The sequence below is a fragment of the Arachis hypogaea genome, chromosome 10 (assembly GCF_003086295.3).
Source record: "Arachis hypogaea cultivar Tifrunner chromosome 10, arahy.Tifrunner.gnm2.J5K5, whole genome shotgun sequence".
Taxonomy (NCBI): domain Eukaryota; kingdom Viridiplantae; phylum Streptophyta; class Magnoliopsida; order Fabales; family Fabaceae; genus Arachis; species Arachis hypogaea.
Genome location: NC_092045.1, coordinates 92,921,721 through 92,937,915, shown reverse-complemented (window position 1 = coordinate 92,937,915; position 16,195 = coordinate 92,921,721).

Sequence of the window (16,195 nt, the reverse complement as noted above, 5' to 3'; positions counted from 1 at the left end):
ATCAGTTTCAATAATAAATGGCTGATTGAAATCGGGTAAGGCTAATACTGGAGTACGAGTAAGGGCTGACTTCAACTCCTCAAATGCAATTTCCGCTGCATGCTCCCAATGAAAATTATTGCATTTGAGAAGTTCAGTGAGTGGAGCAGCCAATTGCGCATACCTTGCAACAAACCTCCGATAGTACCCAGTGAGGCCGAGAAAGCCCCGCAGCTGTTTCAAGTTCACTGGCTTGAGCCATTCAACAATTGCCTTAATTTTGGAGTTGTCAACCTGCACTCCTTCCTTGCCCACCACATGGCCTAGGTATTCAACTTCTTGTTGGCAAAATGTACATTTAGAGAGCTTGGCCACAAATTGATGTTGTTGTAGGACTGCAAGTGCTGTTCTTAAATGTGCAATGTGTTCTTCCTTGGATTTGCTATAAATAAGTATATCATCAAAAAACACCGCAATAAATTTCCGGAGGTACGGCCGAAACACCTTATTCATGGTTGCCTGAAATGTCGAAGGGGCATTGGTAAGACCGAAAGGCATCACCACAAATTCGTAATGGCCAAGGTGTGTGCGGAAGGCGGTCTTTGGAATGTCCTCATCCCGAACTCGAATCTGGTGGTAACCCGAACGCAAGTCAATTTTGGAGAAATAAGCAGCACCAAATAGTTCATCAAGAATTTCATCAATAGTGGGGATGGGAAACTTATCTTTAATGGTAATGGCATTAAGGGCTCGGTAGTCAACACAAAACCGCCAACTGCCATCTTTCTTGCGTACAAGCAGCACAGGACTAGAGAAGGCGCTGTGACTTTCACGGATTACCCCAGACTGTAACATTTCCTCTACCAGCCTCTCAATCTCTTCTTTCTGATAATGTGGGTAGCGATACGGTCGCACATTGACAGGGTCAGCGCCCGGTTGTAAGTGAATCTGATGCTCAATTTCTCTTGGAGGTGGCAAAGTTTCTGGTTCTTTGAAAACTTCTTGATATTCAGATAACAACAATTGGACAGCTTCATCCTGTCCAGTTTGTGGCCTTGTAATTGAGGGATCAATGACTCGCAAGTGCAAGAAGGAAGCAATGACGTCAGCCGATACCATTTTATTCAAAGCCCGATTGCCCACTGCCCCAGGTTGGAATAGCCTTTCACCCTGCAGCTTAACCGTGAGATCACCCACCTTAAATTCCATGGTCAAGTGCATATAGTTCATTGTCACGTCACCCAATTGCATCAACCATTGTGCGCCCAGCACCACATCCGCTCCTTTAATATCCAAGATAAAGGTTTCCAAATGAAATCCGTACCCTTGCATGCGCAATGGGACATCATTGCACTTTGAAGCACACCCGATGCACTCACCATTGCCCACATAGACATTCAGCTGATGCACCGGAGTCAAAGGTAACTTCAATCTCTTGGCAGTGGACTCCTTCATGAAGTTATGTGTGCTGCCGCCATCAACGAGCACCATAACCGGCAACCCTTCACACGTTCCTGCCACTCGGATAGTCTCCGGGTGGTAAGCTCCAACCATAGCATTGAAACTAATTTCCACCACCTCATCATCAGAGAGTTCAGGGGAAGAATGGAGTGGGTCATGGTCCGAGAGTGGAAAGTCACTTGGTCTGTCTCTTGTTAGCTCTTCTAGCTCCTCGCCACCCACGAGCAGCAAGTAAGAAGACTTGCATTTATGGCCCGTAGAGTATTTCTCATCGCAATAGTAACACAACCCTTTATCCCTTCTTTGTTTGATCTCGGCCGCCGATAAGCGACGATGGTTGGCGGTCGCTGCAGTGGCTGTGTTGCTGGCCTTACCCGGAGATGTCACGTGGGTGGGTGGGTTTCTTGTAGTGCCAAATTGAGAGGGTGAGACTCCTGCCGCTGCTCGGCCACCGTGCGGTCTTAAATTCAGTACACCCGCTTGATTCTTCTGCTCATGTAGCTTTGCAAGAGCCACGGCCTCAACATATGACCGCGGTTTAGCCAGCATCAACTCACATTTCAGCATCTCTGTCAGCCCAGCTACAAACAAGGATGTCAGCCACTCTTCACTTAGCCCCGTTACCTGGTTGGAGAGTTCCTCGAATTGATGTTGGTAAGCCGAAACGGTAGTCACCTGCTTGAGTTCTTTCAAAGCCGCCTTGGGATCGTGGAAAATGCTGTGGCCGAAACGAACACGGAGTGCTTCCAAAAAACTCTCCCAAGTATGGTTGATAGAGTTGTTGATGCACCATCGATACCAAGTGTATGCTGGTCCCGTCATGTGGAAGGAGAGCATACGAACTCTCCATGTCTCCGGCACCGAATAGAGCTCAAAATATTCTCGTGCACGGAACGTCCACTCCTCTACCTTTTCACCATCAAACATAGGTAGCTCTGTTTTCATTCCCTTCGGCCAGTTCGGAAGTCGCGATTCCGCTGTGTACTCGGATAAATCGTCGGGACCACCACGATCGGTAACAACCTGCTTCAGCTTCAAGGAATCTCGAAGCATTTTCTCAATGTTCTTCACTGACGTCTCGACGGAACCGATACGCTCATGGGTACCATTGAGCTGAGCCATGGTCTCAATCTGGCCCCGTTGCAGTGCTGCGATCTCCGAGCGGTTCTGCTCGCATACATCCTCCAAACGGAAGAGGGGAGTTCCTGGTTCCATGATAGAACCTTCTCAACGAAAGCACTAGTTGTTAGAGCACAATGAAATTTCACAATTATCAACGAAGTCAGTGAATCATCAGCAGAATTGGAATAAAATGGAAATGGAATTGTTGAACCAAAAACTATAACAGAAATTCACTCTCCCTCTTCGAGTCAGGGACGACTCCCACACTAACTGACTAGATTCTTCCTCCCTTTCTCTCTCCTTTTCTTTTCCTTAAATCCCTATCAGATCCTAACAACTTTGTCTATTATTACCATGCTCTCTCATTCATTTACCCATTACATAGTCCCTAGCCCAATATGGCATCTTTCGCTCTCTTTTGTTAACAATTGGGCCAGTGTCGCTACTCTCTTTTTCTTCCCTTGTTGGATTTAGCTGCTGAGATGGGCTTGGAGTAGTGACTGTATCAGATGCTAACAACTAACAACTTCTAAGACTGGTCCACACTGTATATTTATTTTTAAGTTTTACAAAAAAATTACAAATATATAAAAAAAACTAGTTATGATATATATTAATAAAAAGAGGTGATAAATGAGGCTAAAATTTTTAGATACAAAAACTCAGTAAAAAATACAATAATATTTAATTATTTTTGTGTTTTATACTGTTATGATAATAGTACAAAATATTATTAATATTTTATAAATAATATTATTTTAATTATATAAAAACATAAAATGATATTATTTTAATTATATATAGACAAAATATCACTAATGTTTTGTAAACATCTATAATAATATATAATACATAATTTTAATAATCTTTAAAAAATTCACCACTCATAATCCAATATACAAAAGTAAAAATTCGCTAAATGACAGGATGAATTATTTTCATTTCTAATGTGGCATTGTTTTAATGGAAGCCTGAAGCCTGAAGCCTGCACACTACTATTTGGGATACTGATAGAGACTCTATAATTACTAGTGCATTAGTGTTAGTCCCTATGTATTTTTATTAATTAAATATATATAATAACAAATGTAAAATTAATCTAAATAATAAATATTTTAAAGTTAATCAAAAGATTTTTCGATCAAGTTAGACTAATCCAGCTTAGCACCCAGTTAATTCTTTCGTAATATCTGTCGTTTTACTTAATTTTTGTTCAATTTTAAAGCAGAAGTCAATCAAATTTATATTAAAAATCTTAATTCAAAGAGCAAATATAATTCCTAAATATTAAAATTTTGTAAGTAATGGACAAATATTGAAACTTGTATTGTTAATACAAACAGATGTTTAGTGAGAACAAGAATTAAAATAAAATCAAATACTACTTAATATATTTTTGAGTCTGGAAACTGAGCCTTATATTATCATGCGACTCTATTTTATTGGACCAATTATTTTTATATATTTTTCTTTTGTAATGTGTTGAATTTGTATGTGGTAGAAATAAGGTTAAAAATTAAGATAAAAACTATGTGAATTTCTCATGAACCTTACCTACGACATGATGTCATTCAATATCTATATATTCATAAACTTACAGTAACTTAAGTATTAAAATAATTGGTTATGAATGGGAGAGTAAAGAGGGTGATGGTGGGGGCGGTTCAAAGATGGCACTAGGAATTAGGTTGGAAGGAAGGAAGCATTAAGCAAGGCATTGAATTGGTACACAACGGAGGAATGTGACACAAAAATAATGAATATGGGGAATATGGATTGGAAGGTACTACTTGAAAATGATGTAGTGCCCAATTGACCCTAGCTGCCTCTGGCTATCAATCTTTTCAATTAATTCGAATTGGAATATATATACTATAGCATTTTATACATCCTACAAAACTACAAATGCTTTCGTCAACCATCAAATTTTCTCCTACATACTAGTACCCTATATCAATGTAGAAACACCGCAATTTCACATTGACTTTTTTTTGCTCTCCTTCTCTCTTTTTAACCTTCACTAATTGATTTCCCCCTTTCTGCTGTAAATTATAATAGTTTCATTCTGATTCATTTCATTCACTCCGGAGGAATATCTTTCTTCTTCATTACAAATATATAATGATTATATAAGAAAAATTTAATTTTAATATAATATTAATATAAAATAATTTTAACTTTTATATATGTATATTTAATTAATATTTTATTTGGATTTTGCTTTTTCCACCATAACATGAGTTAGAAGTAGAAATAAGTCAGATAACTTGTCAAAAGTCTGCAACCTGGTGTGTATTCGATCAATAATTTCATATTCAAGTTAATTTAAAAGTATAATTCTATTGATAGAGTAGAGTAGATTTATAAAATAGCCTAATAAAACTGATAGGCCTGTTAAACCTATTAAAATATAAATAAATACAAAAATAATATTTTTTAATTAAAATAATTATTAAAAAATTTAAATTTATTATATTTTATTGTAAATATTTTTTATATTTTAAATACTTTAAAAATTTAGATATTATTATAAAGATCGAATTTAGTATATTGCATATAAATATTTTTTAAAATATTTTTATTTTTTATTTTAGTAAAAACATATATATCAGACATTTTATTAAGCTTCAAGTTAGGCTAGGTTTAATAGTTTAAAATAAAGTTTATAATAAATTACAAGTTAAATTCTGTTCTGTTAAGGGAAAAAATTTGGCCTGTTCTTACTCCTAATAGCAGATTTTAATCAAATTTGTATCAAAATCTCAATTTAAGGAGCAGATATAGATAAAAAGCAAAAAAATAAGAAATTAAAGAAGTGTTAAAAAAATCATTAACCAAGAAGTAAGAAAGAATAAGTACAAAAAATAAAAAACTAAAAATTACAAGACTTATATTAAAATGCATAGAAATAGACAAGTATTTGAATAAAAATGACTAAATTTAAATAACAAAAAGGAAAACATAGAATTGAAAATAACTAAAAAAATGGAATCTCCCAATACTTACATGGACTCTTAACTTTTGTTTCTGTGCGTCAGTGTGACTAAAATTATTTAGAGTGAATGAGTGTATAAATGAATAGAAGCTCCCATAACTTATTAAAATTAATCCTATAGAAAAAAAATTCTAAACTAATTGATATAACATTAGACTTGTAACACCCTACGATACAGAGTCTTATGCTTAAGTCATAATTCAGAGATGGCAAGGTATTACGACCTCTAAAATAAAAATTTAGTACGTATAGTAGTATGAATGATTGATTATAACTAGGAGCCTTTGTAGAAAAAGGGGTAAACAAAAATCGCAACTCGAAAGCGCAACACTCCGATCGATAACGTAACGAACAAGGATAACCAACACGAGATTATATATATACAAAGGAGTGTCAAAAACAGGAATATCAAGACTCAAAATCTGGCTGCGAAGATAACCGGTTCGAGCATAACAATATATACATATGATAAACTAAGGAAAACCCCAAATAAAACCCAAAGGGACACAAATACAAAAAAAAAAACCTATTCTCCAAAATCTCCTATAAGAGGAGTCATCACAGTTTGTATTATTTAATGGAGATAAAAGTATCTAAGCAAAACATATAAACTAAAACAGAGTCCCCAAGAACAAAGGATCTTCGCTAATCCAGAAGTCTCCAGCAGGCCTCAGCGAGAAACCTCACGTCCTGCATCTGAAAACCACAAAATCCGCATGGGTGAGAACCAGAGGTTCCCAGCATGGTAACAGCTTCCACATATATAATACATAATAATAGAGGAAAGCCAAAGGCAATCCTAGAACTTCCTCTAGATAATATCAAAGCTTATAAACAAGCTAAACCATATGTGGCGACTGACTAAAGATTCTTCAGTCTAACTAATACTTCCCTTTTCAATTCCTTCACACCTCCCAACCACCAGCAGGAGTATAATGTAGCAAACACAGTTATATCAAACAAGAAATATACAAATAGGAACAATTAAGGCATTTAGACAATTAGCAAGTAATATGCAGTCAAATAGGCAATCTCAAACAATTCATATAGTATGCATATGATGAATGCCTGTCCCTAGTGGCTGATGATATCATCTGTCAGTTATAGAGCCAATCCGACAAGTCCTGGTAGTTAACCATTGGATTGTCCCTCTGTCGTGTCTCCCCAACTCGAGTTATACTCAATATAAACTTGATCATAATCATGATCCATATCCATCACCCTCACTGGTGAATATTTATGGGGGTGAGCTCATCCGGGGCTTTCACAGTGCCCGGCCACCCTGACGACATAGGATCAAAAGAGTTTCAAGTCTCAACCTGGAGCACGTGGTGGCTAGCCACTGCTTTCTCCCAGGGAAACTCGTCAACAGCATATATATGCATTTATTCTTAGCCATAATCATGGCTCCGCTGTAACACGGCAATAATCCAGCCATCCGGCGCACGGTTAAATCCATAACCAGCCATCTGGCTCACGGTTAAATCCATAACCAGTCATCTGGCTCACGGTTAAATCCATAACCAGCCATTTCATTAACAATTACGGCCTTTCGGCCCATGGCATAACAAGCACTTCCACCGCCATCCTCCGCCTCTCACATAATCAGCTTTGATCCTTATTGATCATTCATTTTTCCCTTGCTTCACTCGCAAGTTACCACATCCCCTAGCTCCTTTTCTAATTGCTAGGCATACCATAATGATTTAAGACATAAGTAGTGAGATCGGAGGCTTAGAAGTATGAGATTTGGCTTTTAAAACTCAAAAATCAACTTTGGGATGAAAACAGGGCCACGCGTACGCGCACTCCACGCGCACGCGTGGATGGCCACAAAACTCATCGACGCGTAAGCGTCATGCACGCTAACGCGTGGATTGAAAAATACCAAGCGACGCGCACGCGTCAGCCACGCGTACGCGTGGGTACTCTCGTACCCCAGGCACAAATCTGGCACAGTTTTGGCACAACTTTCTGGAAAATGGCTGGGCATTGGATGCAGCACATCGGCGTGCCCGTACACACCACGCGCACGCATGGATGGCGCTTTCTGGAAGAACGGCGCGTACGCGCCAAGTGCGCCTACGCGCGAGGGGTCATTCTGCTAAAAATTTTCTAAGTTAAAAGCTGCAGAATTCACAAATTCAACCCCCAATCTTCCAACGGACATAACTTTTTCATTTTAAATCGTTTTTCACCCGTTCTTCGAACGGCATGGACATCCCGGATCCAATTTCATTTCTAAACAGATTTTGCACAAAACAGAGATCCGTAGTCCAAGTTATGTTCCGTCAAAGTATGCCCAAAAACCATATTTTTCATACAAAACCACAAAGTGCAATTTTCAAAACAAGCTATTTTCAACTCTTTTCAAAATCAATCAAAACATGCCAATTTCATCCCTTTTCTTTGAAATCAATCAAAATATATCAAAGTCAACATCAAGTCTCCTCAACTCACACATTGACACTTTACCACAATTCACAAAAATCACTATCCCATCATTTTAACCCACTTCACCCAAGTGGCTCAAACCCAAACACATTGACATATCATATACTCTTCATCATGCCAATTTTCAACAACACCAATTCCAATAAATCATCATTATACACAATCAATATCATACTCACCATCAACATGGTTCAATCCACAATTCAACCATAACCAATCATCAAGCATATATCACAACATGCATATTTCTCATACATCATACCATCAAGGCATCAATAATCATCATCACATATATGACCACATCATATATTTCAACCATCCAACAACATCAACAATTCAATGCCTATCTTAGGGCCTCTAGCCTAAGTATTTCCTACCACATTACATGTTAGATACGGGAAACCGAGACCATACCTTAGCCGATTTCCCAAGCTCAACCGGAGCACTTCCAAATCACTTATCCACAAGCTCTCAAGGTCTCAACACCTCCAAGAACAGATTTTTCACCACCAAATTTCTTTTCAAGCTTTTCAATATCACCAATCAAGCTCCAATATTCACATATACACAACCTAAGCCACAATCACCACACCCAAACACAACATCTCAAAACCAAAACATCATAGAACCACAAATTACACTAGGGTTGAGAATCTTACCACACCCAAGGTCCAAGGAGACAAGATTAACCTTCTCCTTCAAGAGAGTTGGATCCTATAACATAAAAAAGCCCAAAATCTCAACATTTTTGCTCATGAAACTCGAAAATAAGGCTGGATTTTTGAAGAGCAAAACATGGCTTACCTCAAGATTAATTGAATGGGTTTTGTAGAGCTCTCCACAGTGAACGCGTGGCCGCAAACGGTGCGGCAATCGGAGCTCTAGATCAAAAGTTATGGTGGTTTGAAGATCAAGCAAGGGAGAGAACTTGAGAGAGTGTTCTTCCCTTCCTCTCCACCATTTCAGCGTGTGTGAGAGTGTTGTGAAGAGAGAGAGTGCTGAAAACTAGGGTTTTAGTTTAGTTATGTTAGGCCAAGGGTCCACTTTGGGTCCGGTTGGCCCGGTTTGACCCGTTCGGTCCAATCTTAGTCCGAATTCTATAAAATTGGTACCGAAATTCTCGTCTCAATCTCCTCTATCACATTTAGCCATAAAAATCACATTTTGGGCTTTCTAGAATAAATTCTCATTTATGGGTTAATTAGCCGTTAATTAACCGGGTTTTACATTTTTCGTGGATTGTAAGGCCCACATCGGTTAGGGAGGAGAACGAAGCATGCCTTATAAGGGTGTGGATACCTCTCCCTAGCATGACGCGTTTTGACGAGTGAGTGTGGGGGGCTTCGGCTAGCATATCTATCGTCAAAGGCAAAACCGTGAGGCCTTGTGTGCCAAAGCGGACAATATCGTGCTAGCGGGTGGTCTGGGCTGTTACAGATGGTATCAGAGCCAGAACCCGAATCGATGTGCCGGCGATGGCGCTGGGCTCCCTTAGGGGGGTGGATTGTAAGGCCCACATCGGTTGGGGAGGAGAACGAAGCATGCCTTATAAGGTGTGGATACCTCTCCCTAGCATGACGCGTTTTGACGAGTGAGTGTGGGGGGCTTCGGCTAGCATCCCTATCGTCAAAGGCAAAACCGTGAGGCCTTGTGTGCCAAAGCGGACAATATCGTACTAGCAGGTGGTCTGGATTGTTACAAGACTTTAAGTAATTTTGTACTTTAAATAGTCTTAGTCTCTTGGATCTCAAATAAACTTAAACTTCAAGTAATTTTGAATCTCAAATAGTTTTAACCTAAGTAATTTTAGACACCATACAATCATAAAATAACTTAACCATCAAACCTAATTCATTCTTATTTTCTTCGACCATAATATCCTTCGAACATATGTGGACTTTGATTTTAACTATTGAATTTTTTCAGTCAACTATTTATACCAAATTTTTGGTATAACAATTATATAATATTATATTAATAAAAATAATTATTTTTTATGTTAATTATATAAATATTATTAAAAAAATAATATAATTCAACAATTATATAAAATATTTTATTGGCTCATTGAATTAATATTAAACTCATATGAATCCACAAGTTCACGTAAGTGTGTCCATGAATGTCTAAAAAGCCGTACATAATTCTATTTCATCACAATAATTTAATTTCTGAAAAATTAAGCAAGCCAATGAATGGAAGGGCATCATAATAGAAAAAAATTGAAAGTCATAATTTATTATACTCTAACTAATTACTAAATAAAAATTTTAAATTTTTTATTTTTGATGTTTTCAAAAAATTATATATATTTACTCATTTAAATATGAAAAAAATTAAGAACATAAATTAGATATTCTCAATCTTACTCATGGCAATATTATTTCTTTTGTTGTTCGTATATAGTGAAAGCAAACAATATTCAATAACAGTGAATAGATAAGGTATTGGAAGAATCTGACATGATGCCAGTGTTCTTTCACAAGCTTGAATTGTCAAATTTATGCTCCAATATTAGAGACCCTTCATTTTAACTATTGCAATGAACAATAAATAAGAGACTAATAACTTTTACTCTTCTACTCTCTTTCTCTCTAAAATGTATTATAATATATATCTCTCCATATGTTTACACATATAAAGCATAATCCTGAAATGTTTATTGTAAGGACCATATCCTACAAAAATTTACAGAGAGATAGAAGAGAGAGGAGATTGGTGTGACAAGACAACATTATGAAATTAAGAATTACACAAACACAAAATACACGAGCATCAAAATTGCTATTTGGGTTCAGAAATCAGACCCAAAGAAGAGAAGCAGAGAATAAAATTAGAAAAGGAAGCTAAGAAAAAATTATAACAATAATAATAATGAAAACAAGAAGTGAGACGCATATGCATATGCCTGTGATGTTCTGAAATGAATGCATGCATGCTTGCTCGTATGTGCACTCTTTTGATGCTCTTAGTTTCTTTTTACCTCATCTATCATATCACCTACAATCCCCTTGGTGGGGACACTTGTTCACGTTTCTTCTTTTATATGCTCACCTTATTACATATATATAGTAACTTTTAACGACAGTTCCACTTCTATTGTTGTGATATTTTCAAATATAACCAAAGTTATTCAGCAACACCTATTAGCTAGTTGAGGTTACTCTATAGTATTTCTCGTCTTCAATTATTATTGTTTCCTATTAATTAATTATCTAACAATAATCCCTTCATATATATTAGCTAAATCGGTTCACACTTCTACAAGAATATTTACTATCAATTTTGATATATTTATCTTACTATAGGTGCTTAATCCTAAGGAGAAGGTGAATCAATTTAAAATATAATGCAAAATAAGGTGATGTCATGAAACTATTTTTTTAAAATTTAATTTAATAGGAAAAGAAATATAAATAATTATATTTTTAATATATTTTTTACGTAAGAGCTTTTTTTTAATTTATATGAAATTTTTGTATAGATCTTCTTTTTCTTTTAATTACTTTCGAATTCTGAATTTTTAAATCATAAAAATTCTAATACCATGTTATAAAATTACTTTTTTCTTAAAGTTTAAAGTGATAAAAAAAAAGAATATTAATGTTTATATCTCTATTAGGTGATTACTCACGTAAAAATATTTTCATGTAAAAATTATAATTATAAATCACTAGATAATTTGAAATATTTAACTAAATTATTTATATTATATTTATTAATATATTAACTATCATCTTTATACTTAGATATTTTCATATGAATAGTTATGATAAAATGTATCTGTTGTATTAGGCGATCAAAGAAGGCAATATAATAGAAGAAAAAGTGGGAGCTAGCTAGCTAAGGCAAGATGCCGGGGTTGAAAGAAGAGTAATGGAAGTGGTCCTGAAAGGAAACAGTGCTTAATTGTAAGTGGTTTTGTGGTCCTGGAGTTGAGGAAAGCCTAATTTGGAGGCAAGTGAAGGGAGACAAAGGAACACGAAGGAGGGAGAGAAAGGGGGGGCCTTAACTCAATTCCATGTAAGCCACACCACAACCGTAGGATATAAATAAATAAATAAAAATACTAGATAGATAAATAGAAAAAATAGCTCTTAATATATAATTATCATCAATGTTTCAAACCTTACCTTATCCTGTATATCCTTTCAACTTCCTTCATCACACCCCAAATAGAAAATGTGCTCTCATCTGATTTGAATTGAAATGACAACTTAATTTACTCTCCGGGAAAAAAGGAACATTATTAAAATAATACTATTATATTATCCTTAGCTTGGAGATTTTTCACCGAGATGGATGTGCAAGCTAAGGCATATATAGAGAAGCATCTTGCGAATCAATGCAACTTCTTAAATAAACTTAATTGGTCTTCTAGCTATAGGAATAAGAACAAAATGCTTGCACCTCCTTTTAAACTCATTATTTAATTTGCGTGCCACTTGTGCTAAATTCCTTCGTTGTTCCATTTAGATATAATTGTGTTATGCCCTTGTAAGGATTTCGCTAAAATATATATTCGATATTTCTTTAATTTGTATAATCATTTTCCGCGCTAAAGTGAAAAAGTGTATACCAAAAATGGGGGTAAAACCCAAATTACAACAAAAAGATGTACGCAAGAAAATGCATTGGAAGCTAACATTAATTTAATTAATAAATTTTAAAATAAGTCAATAATTTAATATTAAAAAAATCCAAAATTTTAGGATTTGATATTTAAGATGTAGAGTTTAAAATATAAAATTTAGAAATTAAAATTTAAATTTAAGATTTAAAATTTAGAAGTGAAGATTTTGTATTGAGTTTTGGTATGAACAGAGAAAGATCATTCAATAGACTTGATTATGCAGAATCAACACACAGAGAAATAGAACTCTAAACTTGTAGAGAAGGCTGATATCATAGTGTGTCATACTTTTACAATGAGCAAGTCCCGCACATAGAAAAGAGCAAAAACAGAACAAATCTCTAGTCTAAAGAGTACCAATTAAAAACCATCAAACTAACTACTCTTAACAACCCCCTCCCCCTCAAACTTAAGTGGGATTTTGAAATTACTTTAAGTTTGTCTTTGAACTTGCTGAATAAGTGTAAAGACAAAAGTTTAGTCAAAACATCAGCTACTTGGTTTAATGCGGGTATGTGAACAACATGAAGTCCTTTACTGTTGACCATATCTCTGATGCAATGCAAATCGATTTCTAGATTCTTGCATCTATTGTGTAAAACAGGATTGGCAGCAAGGAGGTAAGCACTTTAATTGTCGCAGGAAATAGCAGGGGCTATAGATTGAATAATATATAGTTCATTTAGTAATTGTTGGATAGACACAAGCTCACTTTGAGCAGCAGCCAGCAATAGGATTTGGATCCTCTAAATTTTGAATTTTACTTTAAAGTGTAAAGTGTAATCTCTCATCATTTATTTCATAAGTGGGACTAAGAGAAAATATGAGAGAGAAATCATTCAAGGGTGAGAGATCATACTTTACCCTCTAAAGTGAAAATTCAAAATTTAGAGGATCCAAATTCCAAGTATTCTGCTTCAGTGTTGTTTCTACTAACCTTGGATTGCTTATTGCTCTTCTAAGAAACAAGATTGTCTCCAAAGTAGATGTAGTAACCTGTGATGGACCACCTATCATCAATATCACCTGCCCAATTTGCATTAGAAATGGCCAATAAACGAAAGTTAGAGCTCTTATAAAAAACAACTCCATGGTTCCCTTCAAGTATCTAAGTATGCATTTGACTTCCTTCTAGTGATGTAATCGTAGATCATGCATGAATTGGGACGCTTTATTCACAGAATATGCTAGATCAGGTCTAGTTATTGTAAAATATTGAAGTGAACATATAATAGATCTATACAATTTTGGATTTTTAAAATGGTCAAACTCATGAGCACTCAATTTCAGATCAGATACCATTGGTGTAGGCATAGCATGCCAATCAGACATGTTAGCACGACTTAGAACATCAACAGCATATTTATGCTGATTTAATAATAGACATGTATTAGAAGCATAATGAGCCTCAAAGTCCTAGAAAATGGTAAAAATGACCCAAGTCTTTGAGAGAAAAAATATTGTTAAGATATGTGATTAATTTGTCAATTTCAACACTATTGCTTCTTGTTACAACAATGTCATCAACATAAACAAGGAGAAAGATAACAGAATTATTATTTTGTTTAACAAACTGTAACTAGTCAGATGTGGTGTGCTTGAATCCAAACTGCATTAAGGTATGATTTAGAGTATTGAACCAGGCTCGTGGGGCTTGTTTGAGGCCATAAATGGCCTTGTGTAGTTTGCACACAAGATTAGCATTTTCATTGGAGTAATGCTAACGCTGAGGCATATAAACTTGTTCTTCTAGCTTTCTATTAAGGAAAATATTGTCAAAGTCAAATTGCCTCAGCGGCCAACCAAGAGACAAAGCAATGCTAATAACAATTCTAACTGTACTAAGATGAATTACAGGACTGAAAACATGCTCATAATCAATTTCTTCTTTTTTATGGTACCCCTGGGATACTAAACGAGCTTTATATCGAAGGATAGTTCTCTGGGGTCTCTTTTGATTGCAAAAACCCAACGAGATCCAACTATAGTGAAATTGGAAGGAGGGATAGCTAAGTCCCATATTTGACATCTCAGTAAGGCTCTATATTCAGTATCCATCGCTTGTTTCCAGTGAGGACACTGAAGAGCTTGATAAATATTTTTTAGGATATTGTGAACAAGGTCTTGTGTCATTTGAATTTCAGTGCTAAGAGCAGTTAGGTAAAGCAATTTTGATTTTGATCTAGTAGTCATACTGTGAGTATTACAGGTAGTATTTGTGGCAGAATGAAGGGGGTAGGAAGATCTCAATTTCAGAAATGGGAAATGGAGTATTGGTAGGCAAAGCATTATTGATAGATTCAAAAATAAAAATATCTAAAGATGGATTAGTATCTTGTGTAGGAACAGCAAGAGGAGAATCATTATCAGAAATATGAATAAAATTATGTATAGTAGTGGGAACATAAAAAGTAAAGACAAGAAAATCAGAAGTAGGAGAATTACCTAGAGCCATACCAGAATTTACCTTTGCTTCAAACAATTGTGAATAAGGGAATAATTTTTCATCAAATTGAACATGCCTAGACATGTAAACTTTGCCTTCTTTATTCATGCACTTGTCATTTAAACTGTGAATCATATTTCAGAAAAGGCATAGTTTTGACTTATAATCAAACTTAATTTTGTTAAAAGGTCACAAATAAGGATAACAATCACAAAAAAATTTTAAAGATAGAGTAACCAAGAGGTTTACTACATAATGTTTCACAGGGTGATATATTAGGAAGAACATTAGTAGGAACTCCATTTATAATAAATACAGCTGTACTAAATGCATCTTCCCATAATTTTTAGAGGCAAAGATGCAGTAGCTATCAAGGAAATGCTTACCTCCGTGATATGTCTATGTTTTTGTTCAACAATCCCTTGTTGATGTGTGTAAGCACAAGACAGTCTGTGTCTTAAACTATTTTCGAAAAGAAATTCAAGAAAAGTTGTTAACAAAATTTTTTTACCTTGATCTATTTGAAGAGCTTTAATTTTGCAATTTGTTTGATTTTCCATAAGATTTTTAAAGGTTTGAAAAGCTAGTAACGCCTGAGACTTGTTGATAAGAAAGTAAATACATGTGAACCTAGAATATGCATCAACAAAGCTTATATAATATTTATATCTACTTTGAGATATTATTGAGGCTGGACCCATATATTAGCAAACACTAATTCTAAAGGAGCATTATAAGTTGTAGTAGACTTATGAAAGAGAATCTGATGCATCTTAGCCATGCTGCAATGTTCACTTATATGCATAGATTCAGCCATTCAGGATCAAAATGAACAGGTAAAGAACATTGTTTTAAAATAGTAAGCACATTAGGAATAGCAGTATGTCCAAACTTTTTATGCCAGAATTCAATCATTTTATTATTATTGTGTTGAGCAAGAAATGCAGTAGGTGAACACAATTGAGTCTGTATACTAGAGACAAATTTACACAAAGGATACTTAGAAATATTGCAAGAATTTAAATTTGATCTATGAACTTGCAAATTATCAAAGTTATAGATTCCATTTTTAGCCATGCCTTGGAGAAGTAGCTCTCGAGAATCC